Consider the following 9,418-nt stretch of genomic DNA (forward strand, 5'->3'; position numbering starts at 1 on the left):
CTTTCTTTCTTTCTTTCTTTCTTTCTTTCTTTCTTTCTTTCTTTCTTCTTTCTTTCTTTCTTTCTTTCTTTCTTTCTTTCTTTCTTTCTTTCTTTCTTTCTTTCTTTCTTTCTTTCCTTTCTTTTTTCTTTCTTTCTGTACCCCTAGGAGGGGTATATCTAGGAGGAATATCTAGGAGATATTCCTATAGGATTTTAGTATCAAGGAAAGTTACAATTCTCCTGAGCACTTGGCTTATCTTTATTTCATGGATATTTTGAATTTTGTAACAGGTGAGTTTTCTATTTGTAAGTTTTGTGTTGCTTGCTAAAAAGCTTAGAGCTAAATTTGTGATTCATCCAGTGGGTTTTGCTTATTGAGGAAATTCTTCCAAGGCTCCCTGAGAATGAAGCTCCACCTTTTCCCATTCAACTAAGTTTACTCATTACAAAGCCTGTCATTTTATGGATATTTACAATAACCTGATCCCTAACCCCCTTACCTACCCAGGGGCCATGAGGGAAGCATGTGGTGAGCTGATGATTTCAATCACTCATGCAAAGATAAGCATATTTGTCTCCACTCCCAGATCTCTCCATTTTTGATTTCTCTTTTGGCTCAACTCACTTTCCTCAGGGTGGTTTGTGCCACCTTCTCAGGGGGCCACAAAACTCCCTATTTCAGCTTTTAAAAAAGTTCCCATGCCTTTTAAAGATGAAAGTGCTTTGGAGTCATCAGGTAATCTTTACCCAGCATTAACTTTCATAGAATTTGGTCTTCTTCCAAGTGTGTGCATGGCGCGTTATGCCTGTGTGATAAAAGTTATACAAATAATCAAATGTTAATTTTCTCTGATATCTTATAGACATTGATTTTTTTCTTTTATTGCCTTTGCTGTAAGTCTGCTTTCTCCCACATCAGTCCCCCTTTCTCTAAAGAATTATTCTACTTTGAGCAAACTGATATGTTTTCTTGTGAGTTTTACCGCCATAGTTATGTAGACCATTACAATATGCTTCCTTATGCTTTTATCAACTTCACTTTGTCCCTGCCCTTGTTTGCCAACTGTCTTTCTTCCTACCTTTAATGTTTGCAATCCCGTGAGCTCTTAAGTTACCTTATACATTGCCCCAAAATCATTCTGGAAATTCGTGGGAATAATGATAAGTATATTTTGGCCCATGGAAAGGCACAATGTAAAGGAATAATATTTATTCCAGAGATACAGTAAATTTTCATTGTAACAAATATTAGTCTAAATTTCTCACTCAAATTTTCTAGAGTTTCTGAAGTACTGCAACTTCCCGTGTTCTGTAATAAATTAGTAAATGCAATACAATTTTATTTTATGCCTTCCTTTTATTTCCTTTGATTTCTAAGTCAAAAGATACACTATTAAAATAGGTACTATTTGAGGGAGAGTCATTTAATCTTGTCTGGTTCTATGTGGGACAGAGTTAATTAACAGGGAAAGAAAACAGCATCATGGTGATGTTCATATTAGACATGTAAACAAGTATTTCATCTCTACCCATGTGCTACATGCAGATGATAAGAAGCTCTAGACCAGGTCGAAAGCAGACCCATAAACCAGTGAAAGTCAATAAAGGTTTATTTTCATTATGATTGATAAATTGAATTTGGCATCGATAAACATCAAAGGTAGAGAAAAGGCTCTGGTCCTACTGCAAATTTGGAAGTCTTCATTTATAGGAACACTATTCAAAGTAGCTTCGCAGATAGGCCTGAATGTTGATGACCAATTGTCATTCACAGTACTTGAAGGTTTTTTTGGTGACAGAAAGTCTCTCTAGCAAGTGAATAAAGAGACAGATAATTAACACCCGCTGGTCGCCTTGATCACATAGATCACCCAAATTTCAGGAGTTCCTTTGTAGCATGCTTGATTGCAAACTAAAAGAGGTAGTCAATAAAATGATCAAGTTTCATGGAGCACAAACATGGAAAATAAAACAAAGCAGCACAGAGAGCAAACTAATATCTCCATCATAATGAAAACTTTCTTCAAACACACAGCACCGCTGGTCACCTGGTATAGTAAACTCATTTCTATTCAGAGTATCTAAAATGCATGATTATAACTCTCCGATCATGTTTGTCTTCCCTGCTAGGCTGTGAGTGCTAGAGGACCCTTGATCTGCCCAGATCCACTCAGATCCTTCTTACACTCTGTCTTTATCCCTGCCCCTGTTTCTGTGTACCTTTGCTACTAAGCACCTATGCCTGAGACCCTAGGTTATTGGCTTTGGTTTGCATGCAGCACAGAGAGCCTGAAATCCCTGGGAGTGTACAACTCCCTGGGGAGGGCTTTGTCAATGACCGACTTGCACAGGAATGTGAATGACCAGCTCCCTTGCTCTGAATTGGGATCAGCTCTGGAACTTGATGTATACTTCAGAACTTGGCAGGATCAGGCTGTAGCTGTCCCCTGTGGGACTTTGCTGAAATCACATCCTTGCTTGACTTCATTGTTTTCCCTTCTATCTTTCTTCTACTCCCTTACTGGTTTCTCCTGAGAGCATTCCTTAAGAATCACATGCATAGGAATCCTGTCTCAGGGTCTGCTCCCGGAGAATTTGACAAAGCTCAGCATTCTTTTATTCATCTTTGTCTTTCCGGGCACAATAGAAGCTTAGAAAATTCTTGTGAAATAAATGAGTGGGAAACTCAGTACATATTCCTATATAGAAACTTGGCAAATACCCAAGTGCCTGTCTTAACTATGGGTAGGTCTGATGTATGTATACCAAATTCTGAGCTGGATTCACCATGAGCGGTCTGATAGAGAAGAGTTTTGCTCTTGTTCTCTTCAGGTGATTTGGTCTGACTGATGTGCTGCAGGTGTAAGAAGGATGCTCCAGATAGTCCTTTTATCATCAGGCAGCACTGGTTGCTTGTTCACTCAGAGTGAAACTCCTCTCTGGTTTGGCTGATGAATGTGAACAGATAATATTAACCCAGAGGGGTACTGAGGAAATGATTTCTGAAAAGCACTGTCCTAAAATAAGTGTTCTGCACATATGCAGTTAGAAGAGTGAAGGACAGAGGGTTTATCTATGGCCCTCTTTGTTTGGACCAGTATTCCTCTTATTTCGCTTTAAGGATCTGCAGTCCCTGTCTGCTCAAGTCCAAGATCCTTAGTGTGGCATTAAAGATCACAAATGATGTCAACTTAACATCTCCAGCATCACTTGCCATCAGTTCTTCCTTCTTGCTTAACCTTCATACTACCTCACACTGGATAGTCCTATTCATGTCATACTATTTTTCATCATTATGTCTTTGCTCATACTCTTTCCTTTTTCTACCATGAGCTTACCCAACAAAGCCATCTGTAAAATCCATCTTGATTACCATTTCCTTTATGAATGAGATATTCTTATTTAGGTTCTCATAAAACTATGTGTAAGCATTTATCATTGGACTTACATATTTTATTTATTTATTTATTTATTTATTTATTTATTATTTTAAAAATTTTATTGTGTTATGTTAGTCACCATACAATACATCATTAGTTTTTGATGTGGTGATCCACGATTCATTGTTTTTGTATAACACCCAGTGCTCCATGCAGTACGTGCCCTCCTTAATACCCATCACCGGGCTAACCCATCCCCACTCCTGCCTCCCCTCTAAAACCCTGTTTGTTTCTCAGAGTTCATAGTCTCTCATGGTTCATCTCTCCCTCCGATTCCCCCCCTTTATTTTTCCCTTCCTTCTCCTAATGTCCTTCATGTTATTCCTTATGTTCCACCAATAAGTGAAACCATATGATCATTGACTTTCTCTGCTTGACTTATTTCACCTAGCATAATCTCCTCCAGTCCCATCCATGTTGATGTAAAAGTTGGGTATTCATCCTTTCTGAGGGCTGAGTAATATTCCATTGTATATATGGACCACATCTTCTTTATCCATTCATCTGTTGACTTACATATTTTAAAAATCAGTGGCTGCTTATAGGCCTTTCTCTTTAGATTGAGAGCTCTTTCAAACAGTATCTTATTCCTCCTTGAATTCCTACTACCAAAGCCAGGATAAATGTTGGTTGAATGAATGATTTATTCATGTTGATATCTATCTCTGTTATCACATAATTTGGTGAAAGCCATCATAAATCAAGTTATACAATGTGTTACCATTTTCATATCACATAAAAAGGTGGCTGGGAGACAGAGGAACAAGTGATAAATACATAGTGTTTATACTCGCCAGTGATTTGAAAACAAATTGGAGAGCACAAGAAGTTCTCATACTTGGGCAAGGTATGTGTAGTATATTAACAGACTTTTCTCACAGAATTTACTGTCCCAGGACTATGATAGGAACAGGAAGTAGATGGAAGTCAAGACTTAAATGGGAACAGAACAGGAGGGAGAGCCCAGATGGCCACCAAAACAGAAGGTTCATGGTGGGTCAGAACCTGAGGCTGACTGAGTCCAAAGGAAGATGTTAAATGCAAGTGGGGCATTTGTGAGGATTAGAGTGATTGGGGGAGTTAAGAGATTCAGAAGAAGGGACAACAAGGAATAGAGAAAATGTTTTCTATAATATGTAGAGTTATCCTCAACATAATCTTGTCATGGGGGAGCCATCCTAAAAGTCTGATGGACTTGAATCCAAATTACAGCCCCAACCCTATAGAGCTGGTTTTAATCAGAAGTTTTATGTGAAGCGTGGTAATTTGAAAAAAAATTATTCACAATATATGTAGATTTTAAGAACTAAAGGGAGCACTAGGGTCATCTGTTGATGGAAGAGGTATGAGATAAGGGGGATCCCTGAGTTATCAGATGCAGGAGAGCTTCTGTTGGCCTGAGTAAGCAATAAATTTCTGTTGTGCTAAATCAATGCGATGTCAGGTTAATTTGTTACCACAGCAAGCATGTCCTATCCTAACTAAAACAGACCAAGTATTAGGTCACTAATTAAATCTCAGTATTATATAGACTAGGTTCCAGGTCACAATGCAATAAAATTAGAAATCCATAGTATAAATATAGCTTAAAATCCCATATGTGTACAAAATAAGTAGAATACTACTAAATAATTTTGGATTATAATGAAAATGACAGGGAATTATAAAATACTTAGAAATAACTGGCAATGAAATAGCACATGTCAAACGTAGTAGGGCACAACTAAAGCATGTATAACAATTTTTACACTATTGTAACCTGAAACACATTTACAGAAAACTGGAAAGATTAACAACAAACAAGCTAACTCTAAAACTAAAGTTGTCAGAGGTTTGATGCATTCCTCCTAAGTTCAGACCAAGTTATCACGGTCACTGTTCACATTGACCAGAGGTTTTGCTACCCATTATAAGAAAATAAATCAGAGGAGTAGGAATCAGAAGTGAGGGATAAGAACATCATTCTCTTAGATGATTTAATCATCCACTTAGAAAAAGCAAGAATACTAACAGAAAAAATTAGAACCAAAATATAAAGGTAACACATACAAAGAACATAATGAAATGCTTAAACTTATTAGTAAATGGGAGTTAAAAATTATGGCAGCAAAGTTATATTACTTTACAGTTATCAGATTGGTACAAGAAAACTAATAATTCCAGGTGTACTAGGAATGTCAACATTCAGAAACTCAGTGGTCATGTAGAACTTAGTTCAAATTAAGCATATGGATGCCCTATGACCCCCAAATTCCACTTCTGGACAAGTGTCCTAGAGAATTCCTTTCTCGAGCATGAAATAAAACATCTCTAAGGAGATTTGTCACAGTATTGTCTATGGCAAAAAGGACTACCCAAAACAAGGGAATGGGGATGTAGATATTGTGGATGTGTGCTATGAAATACCTCGCAGCTGCTAAAAGCAAGGAGCTAGATATGCCAATTATAAAAAGGTAAGTATCTTAACAAAATAGCACTGAAAGAAGTAAAAAAATCGAATGCGATAAATAGCACAATATCATTTAGACACATTTAAATGTATAATTAAGCTACAGTTTGCAAGGACACATGCAAACGAAAAGGTGAACATTGACCACATTGGAGGAGAGGGCACGCAATGAGAGTGGGGATTATAGTAAGATACTGGGAAGGGAAGAATGTGTTTTCATCCCTTTTTCTTTCAGTCAGAATGAGCACCAGCCCTGAAGGAGGATGTTGGCCTTCTGATTAGTTGGTCCATGTTTGTTGTACACCTATTCAAGTGCTCACTTGTTTTGTCTCTAACGAGTTCATTCATTCATTCATTCATTCAGCAAACATTTATGAAAATTCTGCTATGTGCCAGGCATCAGTGATATGTTTTCTGATCTAGAAGGCTGCAGTATAAGTGTGTTTTTGTGTGGAGCAAGGAACAGCAAGTAAATAAACAAGAACGTATCAGATAATGTTAAGCCCAGTGCAAGGAATTGCTCCCAAGCAAAAAGCAATACATCAGGTGATCAGGCTAGATCTATGTGAGGAGGAGACATTTGAAAGAGATGTGAATGACGAGAAGAGACCTGCTGTGCAAAGACCAGGAGAAGAATCTTCCAAGGCTGATGGAATAGCTAGAATCCTCTGGTGGGGAAAAGGCCAGTTTTCCACCGGAAAACTCCGGTGGAGTAGCACTGGGGGAGGGGTGGGCAAGGTGGAGTGGAAGGGGAGGGACCAAAGTCTCAGAGGTTTTCTAGATCATTAGAAAGCATGGAAACTATATTCCAGGAAGCAAAAAAAGGATGGAATTATTTTTAGATTTACAATTTTGGGGGCCTCCAAATCCCAGAATGAATAGCAACTGATAGGCTGTTCTAAGTACCTAAGTACTAAGTAAATATGACTCAGCGTGCTATACTCACTATAGGGAGTGACCGGGATATTGGAGGGCCTAGATATTTGGTTCAGCATTATTCTGGTGTGCCTGCGAGGGTGTTTCCAGATGAGATCAACATTTGAGTTGGTAGACTAAGTAAGGCAGATTGCTCTTCCCAGTGTGGATGGGCCTCATCCAATCCACTGAAGGCCTGAACAGAACAAAGGTGAAGTGAGGGAGAGTTCACTCTGCCTGGCCACTCTCGAGCTGAGACATTTGTCTTCTGCACTTAGCCTGGAATTGAACATCATTGGTTGTCTTTGTTCTCAGGCCTTCAGACTTGGACCGGAGAGGCATCCTTGATTCTTTTGGGCCTCCAGCTCGCAGACAGCAGGTTGTGGAACTTTTTAGCCTCTGTAACCACGTGAGCCAACTCCTAAAAATAAAGGATATATCCATATGTTTCTGTCTATATAGAAATTATCTCTGTATTAGAGATCTAAAGATCGATCTATCTATCTATCATCATCATCATCATCTAGATCTATCATCTATCTGTCCATCTTCTACCTCCATTTCTTTGGAGAACCTTGACTAATACACTCATTCATTGTCCTAAAACACTGCTTTTCACAGTCCCTAACATGTACTCCTTTAAATCTTTCAGTATGTCCCAAAGTCTACAAGTTATGACCCAACTCCAATAGTCTGAGTTTTTTTTGTTGTGATCGTTGATATTAATCTCTAACAAATCACTTAAACTCTCTGTATTTTAGTTTCTTTATCTGTAAGGTGTGTCTCATTCATTTGCCTTGCCTCTCCTCTTATATCACAGTCTGTCCTTAATTTTTCAGTCACATCTTCTTCTGACACTTTGCCCAGTTGCCCCTGGTCTTGCTTCTAGCATCTCGAGTTACAGTCAGAGCAGGGATGTTGAGGTTTGGGTTTACTTAGAGCCACATTTCTAGTATCATTTTATAATTCACATGTGAATTTGGGAAGTGATCTGAGCGCATATTTCTTACTTTAAAAGCTTTCATCATTTGTCAGATAGCTGTGGAAGAATTAGAAGATTTTGCCCCTTGCATTTTTCCATTTAATTAAGATAGAAAAAAACTTTCTATGCTTTAAGAATTGTTTCCCACATGCAATATTCTCTTCTCTATTGCCTTTGACGTTTGTTGCTATCAGATCCCCATTTTTTATGTGTATAAACTGCTTATTTGATTTGACCTGGTTCTGAATCGAGAAATTGATTCAGAAGGGCCTCTGCCTTTGAATGAAAGCATTATGCTAACATATGCTGAATCTTAAAACTGCAAATGCAGGAGGAGAAAATGGTTTTGTAGCTACTTCCCTCGTTTAGAGGATTGGAGACATGAGACTTCTTTCTAATAAAGCGCAGTGTGTTTGCAGCTGGGGCTGGGGCGAAATCAAGATACATTAGGAGAAATTGACATTAAAAGTGCAATATAACAGATGGATGAAAAAATGAATTTTTATCAAGTTGATCCATTAGTGCTCTGCAGCCAGGCAGAGGAGAACAATGACCTGGAACAAATCAAGAAGAATGATGCTTGACTTGTGTTTGCTTGTTCTGAAGGGTGACCCACATTTATAATCTTTAATTAGAAATGCATTTTCTTCTGGTTGATTGGATACATTTTTCAACTATTATTTTTCCTTTTTGTGGGGTTGGGGAGGTGGGCGCTGGAGGTGTTTTGGTGCAAAGGGTTTGGTTCCTCAAATTAGAGTAAATGAAAAGAAAGAAAACAACCTGGTGAATTGAGGCCTGGACTAAATAGTGGGGTTTTTTGCAAAGGAGAGAATTAATCTCCAAGTTGGGAAGAGCTGAGCAGCTCCATCATCAACCGTTAACCGCATGTAACCTTGCGTGACTTTGGCATCAATATTTAAAAACAGGTCTAGGGCAGACCTTGTTTTTAACCTCGAATTCTCTCTATTCCTGACTGTCAAGCTTCCTGTCTACTCTTTAATTGATCCCTGGAATTAATGAGTGCTTATTTTTTAATGGAAAGAAAGGAGAAAGAAACTGTGAACAGAATGTCCTTAATTTTTCTTTAGAAATGAGGCTGAAAACGCAAGCCAGTGGGGGCACTATGCCAACTCATTCGGGAAAACGGGGAGTTTTACTGATGATGAATTGTTATGCTGCTTGCCTCACTGCCAAGGAAGAAGCAGCTCAAGATAATTCGTTTACCGTGTCTGTTGCTTGTACCTATCACTTCCTTGCCTCTGGGTGATGTTAATAATATTAGCCTGGGAGGTGGAAGTGGATGGGGAGAGGGAAGTTCCCTCTGATGTCACTTAGACTCATCTAGAATCAGCACAATTGTAGCCCACGGATGTATGCTTGGATTAAAACCCCAGCCTATCAATCTCCATCAAATTCCCTAAAGAACTCGTCTGTGGATAAAACATTGTCACATAGCTACAAGGAGGAAGGGAATAAGAAATGGCTAAGGACATTTTAAATAAAAATTTAAAGCTGAAAAAAAACCCTCATAGATGACCTAATTCAGCTTAACCCTGTGTGGAATTAAGGCAGGTGAAAAGAGAGTTGAACTCAGTGGGGCCACTGCCAAGTGCCAGGTAATGAGCTTGCCGTCCATCCACTCTTTTTTTTT

The sequence above is a fragment of the Callorhinus ursinus genome, unplaced genomic scaffold, assembly GCF_003265705.2.
Source record: "Callorhinus ursinus isolate GAN/ISIS: 27379988/994484 unplaced genomic scaffold, GSC_fseal_2.0 scaffold4, whole genome shotgun sequence".
Lineage (NCBI taxonomy): Eukaryota > Metazoa > Chordata > Mammalia > Carnivora > Otariidae > Callorhinus > Callorhinus ursinus.